General features: G+C 42.5%; 1 protein-coding gene across 2 annotated transcripts in view; it reads left to right on the forward strand.

The window, feature by feature from the left end:
- GKN2 (gastrokine 2) overlaps positions 1-26,353 on the forward strand; it is a 326,208-nt gene that overhangs the window by 2,294 nt on the left and 297,561 nt on the right. For both annotated transcript variants that reach the window (XM_058683855.1, XM_058683854.1), the window contains exon 2: positions 10,465-10,543. The gene's annotated coding sequence lies outside the window, so the exon portion shown is untranslated. The remainder of the gene's footprint in view (positions 1-10,464; positions 10,544-26,353) is intronic.

Consider the following 26,353-nt stretch of genomic DNA (forward strand, 5'->3'; position numbering starts at 1 on the left):
TTGGGACTCAGATCCTCTCATTTCCTGTGCTCGGATCTGCTTTCCCAGGACATCTGACAGAGAGGTTGCTCATCCAGTTCTGGAGAGGGCCGGCAGCCCCCAGGCAGAGTGGCCCTGCAGGATGGGCACCTGCAGGGCCATAGCTCACCGAGCCGCGTGGCCGTATCTGTGTATGGAGGACGTCAAGAGCACAGCCCCTCACCATCAGGTGAAGCTCACATTTGCCCAGAACATCCACATTCAGGTTCCTGGTGGCTGCCCACTTTCCCTTGGGATCACGTATGGGCCTTGGCCGCACACAAGGTGGTTTTTTCAGAAGAAGGCAAATCGGCCTCGGGGGTGGATTTCAGTACCGACTTCTCCTTTGGACACAAACTGCCTGGAGCCTTGGGGTGTAGCTTATCCGGAGCTTAAAGCTTCCAGGCTCAGATCCTGGCTGGAGCACCCCGTGTGGTGCTGTGCTCATGTCTGTCCCCACTTCTCCACACCATCTATTTGAAAGCTCTCCATTCCCTTCAACCCTCTACTGTATCACCTGCTCTCTATTCTTGGCCGCTGCCCTAATTTTGGGAGAAAATAGAACCACCCCCCTCAGCTTCCATCCGCATAACTACACAGGTTCAGGAGTAGTTGCTCCCAGCCTCTGCCCCCTTTCTCCTGTCATCCTGGAGGAGGTCTGCTGCCCCAACAAACCCGGCTCCCCCATATTCAGACTGATGGCTGTGGAAGGCAGCCTTTAAAAAGTCTCTGGTTCTGTCTTGCCCTCTCTTGGTCCTTCACTTGCTTGCTATCCTAGAAGCTGGCTGCCATGTTGTGAACTGCCCAATGGAGAGGCTCACAAAGCAAGAACAGATTTCCTCAGTCCAACAGTCTGAGAGGAACTGAGTCCTGCCACGAGCCATGTGAGTCAGCCTGGAAGTGAACTCTCCCTCAGTCAAGCCTTCGGATGAGACTACAGTCCCAGCAGATACCTTGATTGAAATACTCTGAGCCAGAGGGCCCAGTGAAGCCCATCCAGATTCCCAGCTCACAGGAATTATCAAATAATAAGTTTCTATTACTATAAACTGCTAAATTTTGGAGTAATTTATATATAACTATAGATAATGCACAGGCTTGTCAGATTTTCAGACCTGAACATTTTGAAAAAAATTTGGGATGCACATAAGGTTGCCACTTTTTATTTTTCAAAATATGCCTTGAAAAATAACAACAAAGTTTTACTTTTCTTAATATTTTTTATTAAAAAAGGAGCACTTTTTCATTTTAATTATTTTTTTTATCACAGTGTTATTTACATACAATTCATCCACTTAAAAAATTAACTGACTAAGCCACCAGACACCCCAGTTTTTTTAAAATAAATATAATACAGTACTGTAAATGAAGTTTCTCATGATTTTCTTAACATTTTTCTCCAGCTTTATTATAAGAATACAGTATATAATACATACACAAAATATGTGTTACTTGATTGTTTATATTATCAGTAAGGCTTCTGGACATCAGTAGGCTATTAGTAGTTAAGTTTTCAGGGAGTAAACATTATATGTAGATTTTTTGTGTGTGCAGGGGGTCAGCACCCCACTCCCCAGTGTTGTTCAAGGGTCAGCTATATATGTACAATATAATAGTAATACATCTTTTTAAAAAATATTTATTTTGAGAGAGAGAGAGTGTGTTCACAAGCAGGGGAGGGGCAGAGAGGGAGGGAGAAAGAGAATCTCAAGTGGGGCTCAATCCCACGAACCACAAGATCATGACCAGAGCCAAAATCAAGAGTCAGATGCTCAACCAACTGAGTCACCCAGGCGCCCCAGAATAAATCTTGAAAAGGAATGAAATTCTGATCATGCTACAACATGAATGAACCTTAAGACGTTATGTTAAGTGAAATTAAGACACAAAGGGTAAATATTACATGAGTCCACTTATATGAAGATCCTAGAATAGGCAAACTCGTACAGACAGAAGGTAGAATAGGACTGAGTAGTTATTAAGGGCAAGGGAGAGGGAGTGGTGGTGAGTTATTATTTCATGGGCACAGAGCTTCAGTTTTGCAAGCTGAAAAGAGTTCTGCAGATGGATGTGGTGATGATTGCAAAACAGTGTGGATATGCTTAATGCTATTGAATTGTCCTCTTAAAAATGGTTAAAATGGTAAATTTCATGTTGTGTATATATTACCACAATAAAAAAAAGTCCTTTTCTCCAGTTTTGAGCTCCCATGACTTCAAGACCCGTTTCTTCAGGTACTGGGTGTTTTAACTTGGAGATCTCACCTCCAAAATCTGCTCAGAACTGAACTCCTGAGGTCCCATGCTGGGCTCTAAGTTTTAGCCCTGTGGGAACACACTCATAAGTTTAGTCACTAACCTGCAAAACCAGGACAGAAGGGACTGGAGCTCCCTGCCTCCTCTATGACCCTTGGCTCCTTCAGGCCAGCCCAGATGACTTCCCCTCCAACAGACAGACATTCAAACAAGCACACAAACAGCAGCTTCCTCTTTACTTTCTGGTGAGTTCCTCTTTGGAGCCTTTGGTGTCTTTCCCCAATTTGATCTTCAGAGACGACCATCCTGTCCATGTCGCCAGGTTTGGGACAAGCCATCTGGGCTCTCCTTTGGCACTCAGCACTCCCTTTTTCCAGAATGCTGCCTGTCACAGAATGTCAGAGAGGGGGAAAGCCTTGTCAAGCCTCCAAGAGTTCTGGCACACCCTGTCCTCAGGCCCAGGGGCTTACCTGGGATGTGATGGATCAGCTGGCACCTGTCTTGGTCAGCTCTCATGCCCACTCCTGCTGTTAGACATATTGAATATACCCCACCTGAGTCTGCGGGTACCTGTTCTCTGGAAACAGGTGGTTCTCTGCCTCCTATGAGAAGGAAGATTTTCTCCAAAGGGATGTGCAGTGTCTGCCTAGATGTGAAAGAGTCAGCATACGTCAGCATAATGTAAAGCTCCCAGCTTCCCCCATCCTTTTCTACACACGTAAGTTAATTCTCAAGTTGGACAATCTGAAAACTGTGCACTAACTTTACTGCGAGACATGCTAATTAACAGTGAGTTTGGGGGAAAAGATTTAGCTTCAGGGGACATTTCTAGTTGTATGTGGTTGTATCAGCTCAGGCACACATATGATCTCGTTAATAACCACCGAAAACCTGATTGGAGAGTGGATTTGTTATCTGTTGCTGTGTAACAACTGACCCCAAAATTTAGTGGTGAAAAACAAGACCCACAGTTTTTGTGGGTCAAGAATGGAACGGCTTGAATGGGTCCTCAGGCTCAGGGCCCCACAAGCTTCAGTCGGGGTCTCAGCTGGGGCCAGAGGCACCTCTGGGCTCAGTTGGGCAGGATCTTCTTCCAAGTGCACTCAGTGGTGGTTGGCAGGATTTAGCTCATTGATCAGCCAGAGGCCACCAGAAGGTCCTTGCCATGTGGGTCTCTCTGAGGGGCAGCGCATAATGTAGCAGCTGGCTTCATCAGAGCGAGCAAGTTAGAGGAGCCAGAGAAAGTGTGAGCAAGACAAAATACAATCTCAAAAGTGACATCTCATCACTTTCCCACTATTTTCTCCTAATTAGAAGTATGAGGGGTGCCTGGGTGGCTCAGTCGGTTAAACGTCTGACTTCAACTCAGGTCATGATCTCGTGGTTCATGGGTTCGAGCCCTGCATCGAGCCTGACATTGACAGTGCTGAGCCTGCTTGGGATTCTCTCTCTCTGCCCCTCCCCCACTCGTGCTTTCTCTCTCAAAATAACTAAACACAAACTTTAAAACGAAACAAAGCAAACAACAAAAAAGAAGTATGAAACTGTGGTCCAGCCTACGTTTGAGGGGAGGGGCTACAGCAGAGCACCAATTCCAGGCGGTGTGGGTCATGGGGAGCCATTTTAGAAGCTGCCCACCACAGAGCTCAGGGTATTTCATCTTGCAGGGAACTTCGATGGATCAGTGAAGCCAATGAAAGACTAGGCGGATAAATAAGCTGACAAATCTTTGAATAGCTCTCCCCGGTTCTCTGCAGCTATCTCTCCCACTAGCGTCAATTTCAGTGTTTTTAAGCACAGATGGTGTCGTTGCATACAGGTTGGAAGGACAAGGTTTCCTCCTTGGACTTTTAAGAGGTAGAGCACGCTTGTTCCCAAGCTGACTTTCCTCTCCTTGTGTGACTCGCTCCCCGTGGTTTGGCTATGCTCTGTGGTTTGTTTGCATGGCTGGGCAGGAAGATGGCTTAACCCGCCTAGGCTTCTAGGCAGCATAGAGCCCTGGCAGGGCTGATTTCAAAGTGAATCATCAGTCAAAATAAGCCATAGCCAATGTAATGAGCAGAAACCCATGTCTTTGCTACAGATGCACCATGACAGACCGTTCTCTGTGCCTTTGCATGAGCTGTTCCCCATCTGAAATGTCCTTTCCACCTTGTCCATCCATCCTTCTAGGTGTTCCTTCATGAACCTTCCTGATATTCCCTGTCCACATAGCTTCTCCCATCTCTTCTCAGACTTCTAGAGCAGCTCACGTCCATGCCCCCAGTTTAGCTCCTGGTTACATCCTGCCTTGTGATGTTCTTTATTTTCTGTGTGGGCCTCGTGCCCTGCCTCCAATGAGATGTCAGCTTCCCCAGGGCAAGAACTGCTGTCCGATTCCTTCAGACCCGCACTGGTACCCCACCCAGGGTGGAGCTCAGGGACATTTGAGGGCAGAGGTCCTGTCAGGTCTCATATGCTGAGCCTCCCCAAGCTCCTTGCACTGCACCTGTCCGCCGCAGGCGTTCCCTGAACTAATGTAAATTTGATGTGTCTGTGACATCTGCAGGGATGGCACCTGTTACCGAGGAGGGTGAGGGACAGGACTGTTTTCTCCCTCAGGCAGCAGTGCTGTGGGCAGAACTCGTTTCCATTCCACACTGCTCCTTTCACACATCCTTGACCACAGGGTCCCTGTGATGCGGGCACTTGTGGGGCATCTCGGTCAGACTTAATGTCCTGAGGGCCTGGGGGTGCGCTGCCCTCGTGGCGATGCCCAGTCTGGAGAAATCTCTCCGACTGGGAAAGGAAATCTGGATCTTTATTTCTGGGCAAGCAAATCCCGCCTCCCCCAACATTCCTGCCTTTTGGAAAGGGTGGTTGTTTTTCTGCTTTGAAGGAAGCAGAGGGAAATGTGTGTAAGAGCTGCAGGGAGGTGGGGCCTAGGGGTTGGGCCAAGGCAGTCTGGGTGCAGTGGTGCAGACATAAGAGTTGGCCTCTTGCAAGTTTCATTCCGTGGATTCTGTCCCCAGCTCTGCACTGCCAACTCAAGGGATAAGACCTAATGTGTCCTAGTGTCTAGTCCTGTTCCCTAGTCACCGGGGACAGGAGGCTGTGTGCTCCTTCTGGTGGAACCCTGGTCTCCTGGGACTGTGATTGGTTGTGGGGGGTGGACTGGGCTGGGGAGTAGTGTTCCTCATGTTCTCCCGGGACCAGCACTTAATAACCAGCATTTACTGGGCACCCACTGTGCTCCCTGCTTTGGGATGGTGGACACTGGAAACACGCAGTCAGAGATAGTGGGTCCTTGCTCTGGCGGTGTTATGCCCAGAATTCGTGATCCCCCAAAACCGCCAGGGAGCCGAGTCCGATGTAAAAGCAAAAGAGCCTTTATTCGAGCTAGCTCGAGCTCAATCCCCTACCTGCACCGATGCAGCGGTGAGATGGGGGTGGGTGGGGGGGGTGGGGGGGGTGGGTGGGGGGGTGGGGAGCGAGTTTCAAAAGGACAAAGGTTTTATTGGGGCCTAGGGGCAGTTGGTGAGGTAATGGCTGTGGCCTCAGCCGATTGGCTGGGGAAGGGTCCGAGTCCTGTTAGGCAGGTGAAGGGGGGCGGTTACTCAAGGGGAGGAGGTGTGGTCAAGGTAAAGGGCACAGAAAAAGATGGAGTCAGCTGGCGTAGGCCCGTCCTTTCAGCAGAAGCCTCACAGTCTAAGGATAGAAGGACAGTGTGACATCAAGAGTGTCGCATCTCTTGCTACAGGTGCTCAGGGCCTCGAGGGGCCACTCTGGTGGGAGGCAGCAGGGAAAGCCAGAGGAGGCCATGCTTAAGTTGAGTCTTGACAAGTAGGAGTTAGCTCCCTGGAGCCAAAGATTTTCAATAGAGAAAACGTAATGTGTGTGAAAGCCCAGAGGCCTGACACCTCACAGCACATTTGGGAATGTAGAGTGGGTTTGGCCTGGCTCTAGTGTAAAGACTTCAAGCAGGAATGAACATTCAGTCTTGTATTCTGGAATGATCACTGTGTCCGCTGTGGAAGGAGGGCTGGAGGGTTGGGATAGCAGTGGGTAGGCCAGTAGATGCTCTGTAATGGACCCTGTGAGTGAATCTGGAGAGCAGGAGGCTATGGGGGAGACATCAGGGGAAAGGGGCCAGAGTTCCTGTGGCTGTTTTGTGTGTACACACAGGTACACGTGCATGTATGAGCGCGAGTACACGTGTGTGAGTGCATGTGCCTGCACACACGTGTGCACATGCATGTGGGTTGTGCATGCCTGAAGTGCATGCTTGTGCATGTATGTGAGCGTGTGTGGGAACTGTGGGAGGGTATGATAGCGGGGCTGGGGAGCCTACCTTTAGTCACCCTCGTATTCTTCCTTTTACATTTGAGTAAACTGAGGCTTTGATATCTTTTTTTTTTAAAGATATGTTTAATAATTTTTTTAAGTTTATGTATTTATTTTGAGAGAGACAGAGACAGTGCAAGTGGAGGGGCAGAGAGAGAGGGAGACAGAATCCTAAGCAGGCTATGCACCATCAGCTTTGAGCCTGATGTGGGGCTCGAATTCACAAAACCATGAGATCATGAACTGAGCCTTAATGGCTGAGCCACCCAGGCGCCCCAGAGGCTTTGATATGTTAAATAACTTCCTTTCTTCATTCAGTGAATATTTGATCACCTTCCATGTGGAGGGCATATTTTACACGTTCAGCCACTTTTATAAGTGGAAACATTATAAAGGAGCTACTATAATCTCCTCATAGATGAGGAAACTGAGGCTCAGAGATAAAAATCCTGATAAAATTGAGTAGAGTGTCCTGTATTCTACAGGGTGTCCCGTGACAAATGTCAGCTGGGGCTTTTTCAGACAGATGGGCTTCTCATTTTGGAAATCCCAAATCGTCTCTCTCTCTTTTCATTTTCTTTCTTCTTTCTTTCTTTCTTTCTTTCTTTCTTTCTTTCTTTCTTTCTTTCTTTCTTTCTTTCTTTCTTTCTTTCTTTCTTTCTTTCTTTCTTTCTTTCTTTCTTTCTTTCTTTCCTTTCTTTCACAAAAGGGTAATCTGGGTGACTTTCAGAGTGCTCCAAGGATATAGGCAGGAAGGACTGAGGGGACAGGGAAGATTTTTAAAAACAATAGGAAGTCTGTCAGCACACCATCCTCCAGGCCAGGGTGGTGAATGGGTAGAGGGGTTCCTGCGAGTTGCAGAATTGTCTGAATGCCATGCCTCTGAGTTGGAATATTCATCCCAGTGTTACGTGGAAGGAGGAATGGCTGCAGCACATGCTGTAAGCTAGCACATCTAAATCATACCGTGAATATCGGCCACCTTGGTCTCTTGAAGTGCATGTTCTGAGTCAGTCAGCTGGCTGGGGCCTGAGATTTCGCGTTTCTAATGAGTTCCCAGAGGACATCTGTTCCACAGTGCGTTTCTAACGAGTTCCCAGAGGACATCTGTTCCACAGGGTTTGGACCACTCGTGGAGTAGCAAAAGTTTGTAAGGGCAAAGAAGCAAGGTGCCTGTGGTTAATGAAGGGGGAACATGGACAAGAGTCTGAGGGAGAAGAGAATGAATTTTGTTTGGGATGTGTAGTGCTAAGGGCACTCACATTTTTCCTGTGCGAAATTATATGATGACTAGTGGGGTTAGCATTCAATGAGAGGTCAGCGAGAGGTCAGCGAGAAGTCAGTGAGAAGTCAGTGAGAGGTCAGTGAGAGGTCAGCGAGAGGTCAGCAAAAAGTCAACAGTGAAGATGCAGTTCTGGGTCAGCACCACCTTGGAGGTTATGGTGGGTGTCTTGTGGGAAATGAAATTGCTTAGAGGTGGCGGGAGAGAGAGAGAGAGAGAGAGAGAGAGAGAGAGAGAGAGAGAGAGAGGAGTTTATGAAGAGAAGAAAGAACAGCCACAGGATCTGAGACAGGACATTTAAGATGGTGGAAGAAAAGTGATGAGTGAAGACTGGCCAGGAGTGGTTAGAATATTAGGAGAACAGCCAGGTCGGAGGGCGGAAACCAAGTGAGAAGTCGAGAAGTCGGGAGGAGTGCCTGCCACACGGCAGCAAGGGAACCTTGGGGAAGGCAGGTAGGAGGCTGGTGGGAAGGAGGAGACTTTGGAGAGTGTATTTGCCGGGCTCTCCCCCTCCATCACAGGCCTCTGCTCCTGCCAGTAACCCCCTCCACAGCTGCTCACTCTGGTAGGTCTCTGTAACTGGCCCCAGTATACTGCACCATTCCTTGTGACTGAAGGGATTACTGGTGGAGGAGTGCACTGGTTTGAGAAAAGCAACCAAGCTTGTGTATCCTCCATGTCCCTTTTGGACCATAACCAATATAGAGGGGAGGGTCCGCAGGGTCAGATGTTGCAAGAGGTAGTGGAGAGCTCTCCTGGTTTCCCCAGAGCCATTTCCCAAATACGACGGGCATAGTGAGTTGAGGGTTGAATGAGACTTGGGGAAACATAGACTAACTACTCCTTCAGAAAGTTCAGCTCTGAGGAGACTGAGGGAAACTGTGCAGTCAGCAGAAGGAATCCTGGAGTTGAGGAAGGGGAGTGTAGAGTTGGAGACCCTGGAGCACACTTACAGGCAGACAGGAAGGTGCTGTCAGAGAGGGAGAAATGGAAGATGGATGGAGGGTCCCAGGGGTCCAAGACCTCAGGATCAATGCACAATGTGGAAGATTCAGACTTGTAAAGGAGGAGGCGTGTTTCTTCAGATAAGGAGGAAAGGATGGATGAGTGAGGAAACAGGGACTTTGTGCAGGGGCAAGGAGCATGGATGCACCTCTTCTTGGGTGCTTTGAGTTTTTAATGACAAGGAAGCAGATCTCCACCTTAAAGTGATGCGATAGGGGTGGGGAAGAAGTTTAGTAAAAGCTGTTAGGGGGGAAACCAGAAACGTTTGAAGGAAAATGAACCGAGAGGTAGCAGCCACGGGGACTTTTCTGTGTTCTGTGATCCCTCCCTGATCTCTTCGCCATGTAGGCACCCTTTATGCATTTGCCCATTCTCTCTCCTCTCATGGAGAGAACGCTTCTGCCACAGCGTTCCACAGTGGATGCACTGTCCTTGTGAGGGCTCTTGCCTTTGTGGGGTAATGACTTGTCTTTCAGATTTCTCCTCCTTTCCCCCTCAGTTCCAACATGGTGGAGCACATGAGTCCCCCAGCAGTTTGCTTGCTGGCTGACCTTAGGCTGCAGCTCCCCTTCTCAGATTTGTGGGCATCTGTCTGCATCTTGCATTTGGCTTAGCTCACCATGACAGAACTCTGGAGGGTCTGGAATTCCAGATCCAGTGGCTGCCTTCATCTTAGTTGTGGGCTTCTCTTTTATTATTATTTTTTTTTAATTTTATTTTTTAAAATTTACATCCAAATTAGCATATAGTGAAGCAGTGATTTCAGGAGAAGATTCCTTAGTGGCCCTTACCCATTTAGCCCATCCCCCCTCCCACAACCCCTCCAGTAACCCTCTGTTTGTTCTCCATATTTAAGAGTCTCTTATGTTTTGTCCCCCTCCCTGTTTTTATATTATTTTTGTTTCCCTTCCCTTATGTTCATCTATTTTTTCTCTTAAAGTCCTCATATGAGTGAAGTCATATGATACTTGTCTTTCTCTGACTAATTTTGCTTAGCGTAATACCCTCCAGTTCCATCCATGTAGTTGCAAACGGCAAGACTTCATTCTTTTTGATTGTGTGCGCCTCTCTTTTAGAAGCCACCACTGGGTGGCTCAGTCGGTTAAGCGTCCGACTTCAGCTCAGGTCATGATCTCGCGGTCCGCGAATTCGAGCCCCGCGTCGGGCTCTGGGCTGATGGCTCAGAGCCTGGAGCCTACTTCTGATTCTGTGTCTCCCTCTCTCTCTGCCCCTCCCCCATTCATGCTGTGTCTCTCTCTGTCTCACAAATACATAAACGTTAAAAAAAATTAAAAAAAAATAAATAAAAGGAAGAATCTGGTTGGCTCAGCTGAGCCAGTGGGTTGGTTTCTCCTGAGCCAGGTGTCCACTCATGTTTCAGTCAGCTCTGGCCCACCTGTCAAGTGTTACAAACATGGGCCCACAGACTCGCCCTTCAGCAGAAATTGTGGATGGTGTATGAGCAAGTTTATATAAGAGGCTCCTAAGGAGATTAACACCCTCAAAAGAGTTCAGTGCATGAGGCTTTGGATTGCTGTGAATATAATTGTTTCAGGAAATTTCCTTTGGTTATTTTTCTAGGATGCTGAAATCTCCCTCAGCAGTTAGCTGATGGCTCCCTGAAGATACTTCACCATGAAGTGGAACTCACTAAGAAAAAGTAAGTGAGTTTTCTCATCATTCCTATTTTCTCTGTGACTCCAGCAGATAGATCTGACTGGTGGAGAAGTTGGTAGAAATTAAGCCTGTGAATGTTCACCACCAATGTCTGCCCAGAGCTGCAGTTCCCTGAGGCAGAGAAAGCTCATGATTACAGGCCTGTCTGAGCCTCATAGTTCAGAGAAGAGATTCCAACCTACTTTTTCTGGCATAGTGGTGAGGTTTGGAAAGAGGTTGGGATTTGGAGTTGGAGTGTCTCATCTGATTCATCATACTACACCATATAATTTCAGGAGAATTTTTATCTCACTGAGATGATAATTTTCAAGAGACAGCATCTCTAGAAGGATAATACATTGGGTTAAATTCCCACTAAGGTGTGGATGACTGATTACTCAAACTTTCCCTTGGAGCCAGCTCTGACTCTAAGGAGGGTATTGAGCTTTGAAGAACAGGACTGGAGGAAATACCATGAGAGGAAGACGTCAGTAAGGCTAAAGGCCAGAAGTTCTATTAAGGAGATTTCTTCACATTTAGTCTCCAGCTGATTACTCTCAAGCCTGGGTGCATAGGTGTGGTGCTCACTGGGCTTTAAACATTCATGTCCCTTGGAAGCAAGCCATCACTGGGAATGTTGGTAAGGGAGTTGTCTCTGTAACGGACTTTAAAAGCTGGGCTCTGTTTTTCATGACTCTCCTTTCCTGAGATACTTGCTGACTTTCATCTTGACTTCCACAACAATCCTGTTTGAAAGAGATCATTTTGAACACTGTCAGAGTACTTTGCTGTGACCCGTTAGCCTGTTGACCCATAAACATACGTGTTCCCTCCATGAAGAGCCAAGCTCCCTGGTTTATTGCTATGTTTGTTTACAAAATAAAAACAAAAGGGCACCTGGGTGGCTTAGTCAGTTAAGCATTCCACTCTTGGTTTTGACTCAGGTCATGATTTCACGGTTTGTGGGTTCAAGCCCTGCATTGGGCTCTGTGCTTTCAGTGTAGAGCCTGCTTGGGATTCTCTGTCTCCCTCTCTCTCTGCCCCTCCCCTACTCGCATGCACACACACACTCTCTCTCAAAAATAAATAAACTTAAAAAAAAAAAGAAACAACTTGGGGAGCCTCCTTCGCAAAGCAACAATAATGACAACAACAAAGAGACCCATTGGGTCTGTTTCTCAAGATGACAGTCCTTCATCAAGTCTCAGATGCTACATGCATTTCTTTTGTAAAGGATTCCTGACTTTATATCTCTCCAAGGACTTTGTAAGGATGATCTCACCCTCTGAAATTGGCAGAGAAGAAGCATTCCGATTTCGTTCCAGCACAAGAACAGAAAGGTGGTTGTTAAGCAGAAATTGTCCAGTCAGTAATCAGACAAGCCCTGACCCTTCTTCCCAAAAAGATTCTGGTCAAATTCCGGAGACACTCTTACAGGTAGGATTTACCTGAGACCCCAGAGGCATCTGCTTCTGGTCTAAGAGGTTTTGAGGTCTGGTTGGTTTCTGGGCCTCTGTGAAGGAAAGGGGGACTCAGGAGAGGGCTAACGTGGACTCCTTCCTACTATGTAGAAAAATGGGATAAAACAAAAACCAAATTAGTTCAGCTGCTGGAAGTGAAGAAGGAATAGAAAAACATAGCCGGAAGTGGTGAGTGGTGCTACAGCAAGCCAGGGATGTGAGTGTGTCTGCCTCTGCTCTTATTAGGCTGGGGTAGGGCCCATGCAGAGATGAGAGTTAAGGCCTTGGGCCAGTGCCATTTGGAGGCCTGAACAAGAAAGCAAAAAGGTGGGGCAGTTGCAGGGCTGAACTCTCCATGAAAGGAGGACTAGAAAAAAAATCTAGCCATTGAATCAGGAAGAAGCCAGGAAAGTTTGCCTCTGGTTGGGTTCCGAGTAGAAAAAAATAAAAGCCTTTTGAGAAAAAAAATGAAATCCTGTGATTGTGCTTTGAGAGGTTCTGGAGACTGAGTGTATACTGTTCATGAGTTGTAGACATCCTAAATTAAGAGATGCACATAAAAATTGGTCCCGGTTATGTTACTGCTAGGTCACATGCAGAAGCAGATAGAAAATCATGCGTCATAGGAAATTTCCATTGAAAAATCAAGCTCAGTTGAAGATGAGCTTTCAGTAAAAAATTACAAAACAGCTGTTGGAAGATCCACTACAAGAACTTGCAGGCACAACGAGCCGGAGGATCAGCAACCCCAAACTTGAAATCATAGAATCTGAAAGGGACCATGGATACAGGGTTGTTTCAATAGTTATACAGATAAAGGGGAAAAATAGAAGCCACAGTGGAAGTATTAACACTAATGGGAAAGATCGGAAGTAACACTGATAATAAAACATATTAACGTTCATGTTCAGATTTGAAAATAAGTAGACTTAAGCTGAGGAAAACAGGTTGCCACTAACCAACAAAACAATAAAACACAAAAGGTTCAGCATCCTCTGAACTGTGTCCCTCTCCCCCCCCCCACAAAAAAACAAAACCAAAAAGTACCAAAAAAGTCCAAAAGCCAGAACTTGGAAAGAGAAAATGGGAGGCATACATTCTTGTCCTGGCATATTTCAACCCACTGGGGCTTAGCATGGTCTATATACTCTTGGAAAATAAGCTAGCTAGCGTTACGATTATCATGAGGATAAGAATGTAGACACTAAGCTTGGTTGCCTAGGACACCAAAATAATCTTTCTATTATAAAGACATGATACTGGAAAGATCTGGAAATGCTGGGCCAATAGGGTTCCTATGAGCAGCCCCAAAAGAGTATAGAGTAGGAGAGAATGAATGGGGAATCTGAGTGGAGTCATGAGATGGAAAAAAAGTTATTTATTTATTGATTGATTGATTTTCATTTATATATATATTTTTAGTGTGTTGTTTTTAAAAATTGTATAATTGTTCAATTCAAGCTTACATAGTAGAGAATGTGGGTACATGCCTGATAATCAGCCACCATCAGTGTAATGAATCAGTGTTAGCTTTACCTCCCCTACCAGCTCATGTTCCACTATAGTATTGCTAGATTTAGAGTCCACTTTTGTTAGTACCCTGAGCTTGGTTGGGATTATTTTGGCTGTAGAACAAAGAAGAAAGTGGGAAAGCAGAAAAAACGATTATTATTTGAGATTGTATGATGGCCAACATGGAACATCCATGAGAACTTATAGGCAAAATGTTAGAAACAATGAGAGCTGAAAAAGATCACTGGGAACAAGATTGATACACAAAATCATTGGTAACAAAATTGAGAAAATTTAATTAAAAATACTATTTATAATAACAGCAGCAACAACAAAAAAAACCTATGAGCTCTTAGAAATAAATATAATAAAAGAGTATAAAACTGTTATGGAAAAATCAAAACTATTTATTGAAAGATTATAAAATAAGACCTAAGGAGTTAGAGACAAAATTCCATATTCATGGACAGAAAGACTTGGTAGCATAAAAGATGTCAATTTTTTTTGTCCAAATTAAATAAGTTAATTTAGTTCCAAACAAATTCCCAGGAGAGTTTGTCACAGAGCTTGACAAAATAGATCCAAAAATTCAAACAAAAGAAGGAAGGCCAAAAATATCCAAAAAATCTTAAGTCGTGATGATGATAAGAGACTTATTCTACCGAATTTAAAAAAATTATATGAAGCTATATGGTGATTTAAACAGTGGGATATTGGCATAAGGATAGAGAAATCTACCAATGGAACAGAATGGAGAGTGTTAGGAACAGACTCATGTATATCAGGGATTTGGCTTATGTGAGGTAACATTACAAAGCAGCAGGTAAAGAATGGACTATTTAATAAATTGTCTTGGACAATAAACTATAAAAAAGATGAAATAGGATTCCTACCTCACCATACATACACTCCTCCTCCTCCTCCTCCTCCTCCTCCTCTTCTTCTTCTTCTTCTTCTTCTTCTTCTTCTTCTTCTTCTTCTTCTTCTTTAAATGTAATTTATTGTTGCACTGGCTAACATAACAGGGTATAAAGTGTGCTCTTGGTTTTTGGGGTAGATTCCCATGGTTCGTCGCTTACAGCACCCAGTGTTCCTCCCAACAAGTGCCCTCCTCAATGCCCATCACCCATTTTCCCCTCCCCCCATCAACCCTGTTTGTTCTCTGTATTTAAGAGTCTCTTTTGGTTTGCCTCCCTCCCTCTCTGTTTGTAACTACTTTTTCCCCTTCCCTTTTCCCATGGTCTTCTGTTAAGCTTCTCAAGATCCACATATGAGTGAAAACATTTGATATTTGTCCTTCTCTGACTGATTATTTCACTCAGCATAATACCTTCCAGTTCCATCCATGTTGCTGCAAATGGCATGATTTCATTCTTTCTCATTAACAAGTAGTATTCTATTTTATATATAAACCACATCTTCTTTATCCATTCATCAGTTGATGGACATTTAGGCTCTTTCCATAATTTGGCTATTGTTGAAAGCGCTGCTATAAACATTGGGGTCCATGTGCCTCTATGCATCAGCACTCCTGTATCCCTTGGGTAAATTCCTAGTAGTGCTACTGCTGGGTTATAGGGTAGTTCTATTTTTAATTTTTTGAGGAACCTCCACATTGTTTTCCAGAGGTGCTGCACCAGTTTGCATTCCCACCAACAGTGCAGGAGGGTTCCCATTTCTCCACATCTTCACCAGCACCTGGTTTCCTGAGTTTTTCATTTTAGCCACTGACCGGTGTGAGGCGGTATCTCAGTGTGGTTTAGATTTGTATTTCCCTGATGATGAGTGACGTTGAGCATCTTTTCGGACACATACACACTTCTAGCTGGATTAAAATATAAATGTAGGATGTAAAACTTAAGATTTTAATAAGAAAATATAGAAAAATATCTTTATAACTTCAGAGTATGCAAAATGCAAAATTAAACAAGACAAAATAGGCAAAAAAGTTAAAGAGAAAATTTTGATAAACTTTCATGAAAATGAGAGAAGTTTGCAATATCTACAGCTAATAAATAGTGTGCAGAAATACAAAAAGTCTTGAAAATTAGTAATAAGGAAACAGGCAACAAAATTGGAAATTTATAGAAAGGAAAATTGAATGGATGCTGATGATAAGAGAAGAATCTTACTTTGTCAGTTAATGAGGTGATTGCAAAATAAAATAATTTCACAATATCATCAGATTGACAAAAATGCAAAGTCTGATAACACTAAGTGGTGGTTAGGATGGGGAGAAATAGAAACTCTTTCATAGTGGCAATATAAATTCATACACCAATTTCTAGGAAAATTTTACAGTATCTATTATAGTTAAAGAGATGCAAGCCTTTGACTTAAGCATTTTCATCCCCACTTATGTATTCTAGACAAACATTGGTGTTTATGTGTAAGAGAGTTCACCACAGGACATTTTGGAATAGAGAAAATAGAGAATCAATCTAATCATCCATAAATAGAATAAAGTTTTGAGAAGTGCCTTTTTGGCTCGGTTGGTAGGGCACAGGACTCTCACTCTTGGGTTGTGAGTTCAAGCCCCAGTGTTGGGCATAGAGCTTACTTAGATAAAAATGAATGAACTAGATCTCCTATGTCAAGATAGTTTTAACTCTCAAAGAATATTAGAAGTGAGAAAATAACCTGTAAGATGATATTATAGTTACATCCTATTATTTTTTCAAACTGTTGATTATGACTCATCCATAAGTTGTGAAATCAGTTTAGTGGGTCACTGCCAGCATTACAAAATAAAGTTAGAATAGAAAGAAAATATCTGAATGTGTTAGAAGTAGTTAAACAGTAAGTATTTCAATGACAGTGTTGTTTTATATTACATCCACATGCACACATACAGGTATATATGGATACATATACATGTGTGTACATGTGTGTGTTTACCAAAATGCAAAATGCATTTCTTACAATGAATATGGTAGAGAAATACAAAAGCCACCGTTTTTTATACATTAAAAGTGTGAGAAGGCACCTGAGTGGCTCAGTCCATTAAGCATCCTACTCTTGATTTTGGCTCAGGTCATAATCTCATGGTTCATGAGATTGAGCCCCATGTTGGGTTCTGTGCTGACATTGCAGAGCCTGCTTGGGATTCTCTCTCTCTCTCTCTCTCTCTCTCTCTCTGTCTCTCTCCCCATCCCCCTCTCATACATGCATTCTCTCTCTCTCAAAAAAAGTGTGAAACAATATTATAAGTTTACAGATTCCACAATATTCATGGGAGTGATAAATACCAGTGTTGGGATAGTGGTTATCACTGGAGTGAGAGGGAAGAAGAAGCCATGGGGTCTGGGTGTGAAGATTTTGCTCCATCTGTGTTGTTGCAAATGGCAAGATTTCCTTCTTTCTTATTCTTTTAAATTTTTTTTTTCAACGTTTTTTATGTATTTTTTGGGACAGAGAGAGACAGAGCATGAACGGGGGAGGGGCAGAGAGAGAGGGAGACACAGAATCGGAAACAGGCTCCAGGCTCCGAGCCATCAGCCCAGAGCCTGACGCGGGGCTCGAACTCACGGACCGCGAGATCGTGACCTGGCTGAAGTCGGACGCTTAACCGACTGCGCCACCCAGGCGCCCCTTCTTTCTTATTCTTTACTGAATAATATTCCATGGATATATGTACCACATCTTTTTTTTTATCCATTTGTTTGTAGATGGGCACTTAGGTTGTTTCCATGTTTTGGCTATTGTGAATAATGCTGCAGTGAACATGGAGTGGAGATATTTCTTTGATATTATGACTTCATTTTTTTTTAGATATATACCCAGCATTAGGATTGCTGGACCATATGGTAGTCCTATTTTTAATTCTTTGAGGAACCTCCATATTGTTTTCCATTGTGGCTCTACCAATTTATATTGCCACCAATAGTGCACAAGAGTTCTCTTTACTCCACATCCTGGACAACATATGTTGCCTCTGCCTTTTTGATGATAGCCATTCTAACAGGTGTGAGGTGCTATCTCATTGTGGTTTTGGTTTGCATTTCCCTCATGATTAGTGATGTTGAGTATCTTTTCATGTACCTCTTGGTCATTTGGATGTCTTCTTTGAAAACAATGTCTATTCATTTCCTCTGTCCATTTTTGAATTGAATTGTTAGTTTGCTAGGAGTTGTATGAATTCCTTATGTATTTTGGATGTTAGCTCCTTATCAGATATATAATTTTCAATTTGCAGTATAGTTTTCTTCCATTCTGTATGTTGCTTTTTCATTTTGTTGATTGTGTCTTTTGCTGTGCAGGTGTGTTTTATAATGTAGGTCCATTTATTTATTTTTGCTTTTGTTGCTTGTGCTTTTGATGTCATAGCCAAAAGAGTGTTGCTAAGACCAATGTCCAGGAGCTTTTCCCTATGTTTTCTTCTAGAAGTTTTATGATTTCAGGTATTATGTTGAAGTCTTTAATCCATTTGAGTTAATTTTTTGTGAGTGGTACAAGATAAGAGTCTAATCTCATTTTTCTGCATATGATTATTCAGTTTTTCCAGCACCATTCATTGAAGAGACTATTCTTTCGCCATTGAGTATTCTTGACTCCCCTGTCAAATATTAGCTGACTGTATATGTTAGGGTTTATTTCTGGGGTTGCAATTCTGTTCCATTGGTCTGTGTGTCTATTTTTAGGCCAAAACCTTACTCTTTTGATTCCTATAGCTTTGCAATATAGTTTTGAAATCAGGCCATATGATGCCTCCAGCTTTGTTATTCTTTCTCAAGGTTGCTTTTGCTTTTCATGGTCTTTTGTGGCTCCATTTGAATTTTAGGATTGTTTTTTCTCTTTCTGTGAAAGACGCCATTGGAATTTTGATAGGGATTGCATTGAATCTACAGATGGCTTTGGGTAGTATAGACATTTTAACAATATTAATTCTTCTGATCCATGAACATAGAATACCTTTTTATGCATTGGTGTCTTCTTTGATTTCTTTTATTAAAGTTTTATAGTTTTCATTCTATAGATCTCTCACCTCCTTGGTTATATTTACTCCTCAGCGTTTCATTTTCGTTGGTGCTATTGTGAATGGGATTGTTTTCTTTATTTCTTTTTCAGATATTTCATTGTTAGTGTATAGAAATGCAATTGACTTCTGTATGTTGGTTTTGTATCCCTCAAGTTTACTGAATTTGTTGATTCATTCTAACAGTTTTTTTGTGGATTCGTTAGGATTTTCTAAATACAAGATCATATCATTTGCAGAGACAATTTCACTTCCATTCTAATGTGGATGAATTTTATTTCTCACTCTTGCTTAATTATTCTGGCTAGGACTTGCAGTACTATGTTGAATATGAGTGGTGTGAGTGGGCACCCTTGTGTTGTTTCTGATCTTAGAGGAAAAGCTTTCAACCTCTCATTGTTGAGTATGATGTAGGCTGTGTGCTTGTCATGTATGGCCTTTATTATGTTGAGATATGTTCCTTCAGTACCCAATTTGTTGGGAGTTTTTATCATGAAAGTATGCTTTATTTTGACCAATGTTTTTTTTTGCATGTATTGAGATGATCATATGTTTTTTATCCTTCATTCTTTTATTTTTATTTTTATTAAAGTCTATTTATTTATTGAGAGAGAGAGAGAGAGAGAGAGAGAATGAGAGAGAATGAGTGGGGGAGGGGCTGAGGGAGAGGGGGACAGAAGATCTGAAGCAGGCTCTGTGCTGACAGCAGAGAGCCCAGTGCAGGGCTCCAACTCACAAACCATGAGATCAGACCTGAACTGAAGTCAGATGCTTAACAGACTGAGCTACCCAGGTGCCCCGTATCCTTCATTCTTTTAATATGATGTATCACATTTATTGATTTATGTATGTTGAAACATCCTTGCATCCCAGGGATAAATCCCACTTCTTCATGGTGTTTAATCCTTTTGTTGCATATTCACATTGCATATAAATTTCTTATTTTCAAGAACCATATTTAAGATAAAATGGCTGTCAGTAATTAAAATGAAATAAAGGAAGGGGCGCCTGGGTGGCGCAGTCGGTTAAGCGTCCGACTTCAGCCAGGTCACGATCTCGCGGTCCGTGAGTTCGAGCCCCGCATCAGGCTCTGGGCTGATGGCTCGGAGCCTGGAGCCTGTTTCCGATTCTGTGTCTCCCTCTCTCTCTGCCCCTCCCCCGTTCATGCTCTGTCTCTCTCTGTCCTAAAAATAAATTAAAAATGTTGAAAAAAAAAAAATTAAAAAAAAAAAATGAAATAAAGGAAAAATAATGTATAAATTAGTACATCATTTTACTTTTCTCTTATTTTCCCTATCACATGTTTATTGTATTGTATCACTCATGCTCCATTTTCCTCCTTGCTATTTGCTCCACTGAGTATTGCCCAAAGCTGGAACCCATATCTCATCAGGGCTGGCCACCTAATAAGGTCTCCTACCCACTGTTTTTCTTTTTTCCCCAGTAAAAACTTATCTGTTCTATGTCCCGTTCTTATAACAGGGTTTTCACCCAGGTATCCTGGTTAAAAAAAAAATTTATGAGATGAACTTTCCTGGGGCATATAGTGTTATAGCCCTAGTGGGTTCCCAAACGCTGCACTGCTGACAGCCTGGGAACAGGAGTGGTGGGGTTTACACTTAGGAACAAGTGAGAAGCGGTTGTGACTGGGCAGGCTTGGTCACGATTTGGAGGTTATGAGCAGTTTACCACCTCTAACTTCAAGTCTCAAATTCCTTGTCATTTCTGATGCGGCTCATCCTATCTCTCCATCCAGGCTCTGCCTGCAGAGGGGTCCTCACCCGAGAGATTCACTCCTTTAGTCCTATCTGGGAAGCCTTCCCCTTACATGGCAGCATCTTGGGGTCCAGGAAGAGAGATCTTGCTGTAAATTCAGATGCCATCAGGCACTGAGAAATTATGACTGTTTTTTCTTTTTTCCAGTGTGGTTCGTTGGGTAGCTAATTCTCACTGGTTATGCTGAGGTGAGGATTCTTTGGGATTTTGGAAGAAAATATCCTCACATTTTCCATTCCTTTCTTCCCAGAGACAGTTTGCTGGCAAGTAATGGCTACCTCTCTCTGCAGCCAGATGAGAAACAGAACTTAAGGCAGAGGCGAGAACAATGCCCATGTGGCCAGTGACATTCTTTGGTCTTTTTTTTTTTTTTAAAGTGTAGGAAAATGCAAAACTTAAAAAGGGCCTAATCTCCAGAGGAGTGAAAACTGCCTCTGGGGAGAGAAGACTGTGGCTGGGATGTCAGATGCTACATTTCTCTTTCCTCCTGGGAGGAGGATCTTCGGTTCCCACATCACAGTCCCTGGCCTGGGTGTCTGATGGTGGAGGCTGCACATTTGAGTGCTCTGGGGCTCGGTCCTCTGCCTCATCCTCTCCAAAGACAGACTCACCCAGACTCCGGCCCCAGGGAACTCTGAGAAGCACCTTTGTTGTGGTGACTTCTGCTCAAGTCAGCCAGAGGGACAATTCTCACCTCACAGGGCTTCTGAAAGGCCTCACATGCTGCCTCAATTGTAATCGCTTTCCATTGTGCTTAGGGAATTGCTATAACTTTGGAAGAAAATGATAAAATAAAAACAGTACATGTATGCTCTTAAAATAAAAAAGCAGACAATGTTACAGAAAGCCAACAATGGAAAGCTCTTGTCTCTCAGGCCATGGCCACCCACCCTGAGCCCTGCTTCCCAGAGGAAACCGCTCTTAATTGTTGCTTTGTTTCTTTTTTAAATTTAGTTTTTATTTTATTTTATTTTATCAAGGTTTAACGGGTGAACTAGTTCTACAAGGCTTGTTATTAAAATAGCGGTACAAGTTTCTTTTTGAGATGATGAAAATAATCTAAAATTAGAATGTGGCGATGGTTGCATAACTCTGTAAATACCCTAAAACCCATTGAATTGTGCACTTTAAATGGAAGGACTTTATGGCATGTTAATTATATCTCAATAAAGCTGTTAAGAAAAGGGAGGACAATAAATACTTCCAAGAAAAGCAGTCTCCTGACCACCTCCCCCACACCAACCACTTTCCCACTTCACGGAAGCAACCGCTTTCAATTAGTGTGATATTTTCCTCCACGTTTCTAAACTGATTTGCTTGCAATGCTATTTCTTGATTATTCGGTTTTAGTCATTTACTATTTAAACAAATTTTTTTTCATGTTTATTTTTGAGAGAGAGAGAGAGAGATGGAGTGTGAAGCAGGGGAGGGGCAGAGAGAGGGAGACACAGAATCCCAAGCAGGCTCCAGGCTCTGAGCTGTCAGCACAGAGCCCGATGCGGGTCTCAAACTCATGAGCCGTGAGATCATGACCTGAGTCAAAGCGAGAGGGTTCACTGGCTGAACCACCCAGGCACCCCTAGTCATTTACTATTGACTTAAAAAAAGATGAGGTTTTAACCTTCTTTCATATTACTTACCCTGGCCCCTACCATTCTACTCGCACACTTCTCATCCTCCATCTTTCTAATACAGTGTTATTAATATTTTGGTTAGCTCAGTTTTCTGTGTTTACATCAGTATTAGGACAAAAACTCCATGGGTAGCAGCTCAGTTGTGTGGCATGAAGGAAGGTTTCTTAGTTGGTCAGCCTCCTATTTTTTTCCCTCCCTCACCCCCACTTCCAGTATCAGGCATGGCTGATTTCTAGATCTTTGAGGCATCAAGAGTAGTGAAATGTGTTTTGAGGCTGTCTCCACTGTGGTCTTGGAATACAGTTTTTTTTTTAAGGTGACCCTTGGGTTATTTCTCACTCATCCATCTGCTAATTTCTGAAAATTTGTCACTATTTTCTCATCATCCATTCTTTTGTTTTAAAATAAAATTTATTAAAATATAATTAATATTCCATACAATTCAACCACTTAAAGTGTACAGTTCAGTGGGGGGCGCCTGGGTGGCTCAGCTGGTTAAGCAACTGACTCTTGATTTTGGCTCAAGTCATGATGTCACAGGTGGTCATGAGATCGAGCCCCAAGGTGGGCTCCGTTGTGCATGGAGCCTGCTTAATATCATATCCTTCCCTCTTCCTGTGACCCTCCCCTGCTTGGTACACACACTCTCTCTCAAAAAAAGTGTACAATTCGGTGGATTTAATATATTCACAGAGGGGCCTCCATCACCTCAATCAATTTTAGAATGTTATGATTTATTTTTCTTGGTGTGTTTATGCCTTAAAACGTCTTTTACTGCATCTGTAGTGGGATTTTGGAAGCTAGTGGAGGCTAACACATGTATTCTATCTGTCATATATCATCAGAGCATCTACTTCATATCTACATATCACTTTCTGATTTAGTAAATTAGACATTATTTAATGTCTTCTTGCAATAATAGATGAAAATTGAACGCAGTTACATAGTTATAGCACTATTTTTAGGTCATTAATTATCTTTGTAACTTTAAAGATTTTGGTCACCTTTTTATTTCTTTTTCTATCAATTATAGATGGCATCTCTTAACAGTGTGTGTGTGTGTGTGTGTGTGTGTATGTGTATATATATATATATATATATATATATATATATATATATATGATTTGCTTCTTTTCTTTTTCATTTACCTCTCTTTCACTTATGTCTTTCAGCTTGTCATCTATAATTTTCCCTTTGCATTTTTTCCCTTTGTATTTTTTTTTAGGTTTTTTATGTTTATTTTTGAGAGAGAAAGAGAGATAGGGCATGAGTGGGGGAGGGTCAGAGAGAAGGGGAGACATAGAATCTGAAGCAGGCTCTGGGCTCTGAGCTGTCAGCATAGAGCCTGACGCGGGGCTCGGACTCACAAACTGTGAGATCATGACCTGAGCAGAAGTCGAATGCTTAACCGACTGAGCCACCCAGGTGCCCCTTTCCCTTTGTGTTTAAAAAAAAAATTTTTTTTTAACGTTTATTTATTAAAAATTTTTTTTTAAATGTTTATTTATTTTTGAGGCAATGCGAGTGACAGAATGCAAGCAGTGGAGGGGCAGACAGCAGGAGACACAGAATCTGAAGTGGGCTCCAGGCTCTGAGCTGTCAGCCCAGAGCCTGATGCAGGGCTCAGACTCACAAACTGAGATCATGACCTGAGCTGAAGTTGGACACTTAACTGACTGAGCCACCCCATAATGTGTATTTATTTTTGAGAGACACAGAGAGACAGAGCATGAATGGGGGGAGGGCAGAGAGAGAGGGAGACACAGAATTGAAGCAGGATCCATGCTGGGAGCTGTCAGCACAGAGCCCTACGTGGGGCTCGAACTCAAGAACCGTGACATCATGACCTGAGCCAAAGTCGGATGCTCAACCTACTGAGCCACCCAGGCGCCCCTCCTTTTGTATTTTTAATATATTCATATATTTGTAATATATTCATAACTATAACCATCATTAATTTTTATGCTTTGCCTATATGTTGATCCAAAAGTTAAAAACAATAATAAAAATTGTTTATATTATAAATATGTACATATTTTCATTGCATATTCAACTAGAGCATTCTGATTATATTTTATATATATTTTTTTGTTCAATTTTAATTTTTTCTGGAATTTTCAATGAACTTTCTTTTCTTCTTGCATTGTCTTTCTGAATTACAAGCTTAAGTTCTTCTAAGTAATCAAGAATAGTATCATATGTATAGAATCCACCCTTTTCCTTGGTTTTCATTCTCTGGGTCCTCTGCTATCTTGCTTGAATCTGGAATTATTTCTTTCTCACTGTGCTAAATAGTTTTTATCTTGGATCCTTAACCTCCTGGGTTGAATCTCTTGTTTCTAGGATCCTGTGTCATCTTCTTACTCATTTTACTCTTTTTTTTTTTGCTGGAGCTCATTTTCAAGTATATTAATAGAAAGGTAGTAAAATTTTCTTTCCTTGAAGGTCTCAAAATATCTTTGTCTTAATTTTATATTTTCAATGATAGTTTGACAGGGTATATAATTCTATGTTGAAACTAAATTTTTCTCAGAAATTTTAAGGCTTTATTCCAGTGTTTTCTAGAAACCCTTATCTCTAATGTAATCTCTGATACCAGTCTGGTTCCTGCTCCCCTGTAGACAATTTTATTTTTCCTTTCTAGAGGCTTTTAGGATTATTCTTTTTATCCTTGGGGGTCTTGAAATTTCACCTCTGTCTATTTTGCTTTCTTTTTCATTTTTGGTACTGCATTTGGTTGACCTTTCAATCTGAAGGCTTGTATCCTTCAAATCTGGGTGAGTGGGGTACTATTTTAAAAATAATTCTACTCCCTTTCTGTTTCCTATACTCCCTCTCTTTTTCACTGGGACTTCTATGGGTCAGATGGATTGATCTTCTATGAATTTTGTTTTTTTTTAAGTTTATTTATGTATTTTGAAAGAGAGAGCAAGCAGGTTAGGGGCAGAGAGAGAGGAAGAGAGAGAGAATCCCATGCAGGCTCCACACTGTCAGCATGGAGCCCAACGTGGGGCTCGAACTCAAACCGTGAGATCAGACCTGAGCCGAAACCAAGAGTCAAACGCCTAATCAACAGAGCTACCCAGGTGCCCCTTTTTTCTTTTATATAATATTTCCCTTTACTTTTATTTTCTTTGCTAGGGGGTTTTCTTTATTTTCCAATCATTCTGATGATTTTTAAATTTCTTTTTGAATTGTTTCCTTTATTCATAGTATCTTGTTATTATTTTATGTGATGTCACAAATCTTACTGAGGATACTAGTTAGAGACCTTCTTGTCTCTGAGTTACCCATATCTTAATGTTTATGTTGGTCTTTCTCACAGTCTAGGCTTCTCTCAAAAGTCTAGTGAGGTTTTAGTTATATTCAAGGATGAAGCAATAGAAAAAGGTGATTGGGAAGTCTGTGTGTGAGGGAGGAGCTTTTCAACTGGTAGGCTTTGTTTAAAGAATGAGAGTGGGCAGGAAGTTGGATCTTACCAAGGAGACTCCAAATGCCCTACTCTGGCCACCCTAGCTTTTCCCAGCTTGTCTACTCTTTAAAGGGAAGAACCCTCTGTTGTGTTTGTTTGGAGTAAAGAGGGTATGATTAGAGAATACAAGTCTGCTAGTTCTGCACAAGTTGGGGACAACTCTTTGTATACAGACTTTTCATTAATCTCCTTGTTTTCAGCCCTTCATCTTACTCCCATTCTCTAACACCTGGCATTTGTGAGTTGAGACCCTCTCTGGGGCTATTCAGGGCAGGGGTCTCAATCTTCAGCTCCATCCCCTCCATGGGTCCTGTAGACCATAGCATCCTCCATCTTGTTTCATCCTTTGCCAGCTCCTCATGTATTTGTCTTCTGTCCTTCAGAAATGTATTGCAATCCATTGTCCACTGATGGATACTCCCACTCTCTTTATTGTGATGAACTTTTAAATATTTTTACTGTCATTTTAATGAGGTCTTTCAAGGGAATGAAAGGTAGTAGTATGCTATCTTGATTGGAAACCCTGTTAGTTTTGATAGATCTTGGGTTTATTGACAGATCTGGGTTGCAGTTACATAGCTCAGTGCATTTTTATGCTACTTCATCCCTTCTCGCTGCAACATTGCTATTATGTGGAAGACTGGAGAAGCACTGAGAAGAGTGAGCTAAACAATTCATTTTTCTGGGGCCCAGGTTCCTCACTTTTAAGTCATTCTTGCAATTAATGAACCTCTGGTACATATGTGGTTTTGCGTTAAGTGCTGGAGAAACAAAGATGAATTAGTCACAGTCCTTTCCTATCAGCTAGTTGGGGTAAGAGTTGAGCAGAGACAAAATAATTAGATTTTACGGTGAGTGCTATGATAGAGATATGTAACAGATAATAGAGGAAGATGAAATCATGGAAGGTTTCACAGAGGAGGTAATATGTAAGCTTAAATAAGAGTTCTCTAGATTGACAAGGGAGAGGGAAGGCATTCCAGGA

Source organism: Neofelis nebulosa, chromosome 9 (assembly GCF_028018385.1).
Source record: "Neofelis nebulosa isolate mNeoNeb1 chromosome 9, mNeoNeb1.pri, whole genome shotgun sequence".
NCBI lineage: Eukaryota > Metazoa > Chordata > Mammalia > Carnivora > Felidae > Neofelis > Neofelis nebulosa.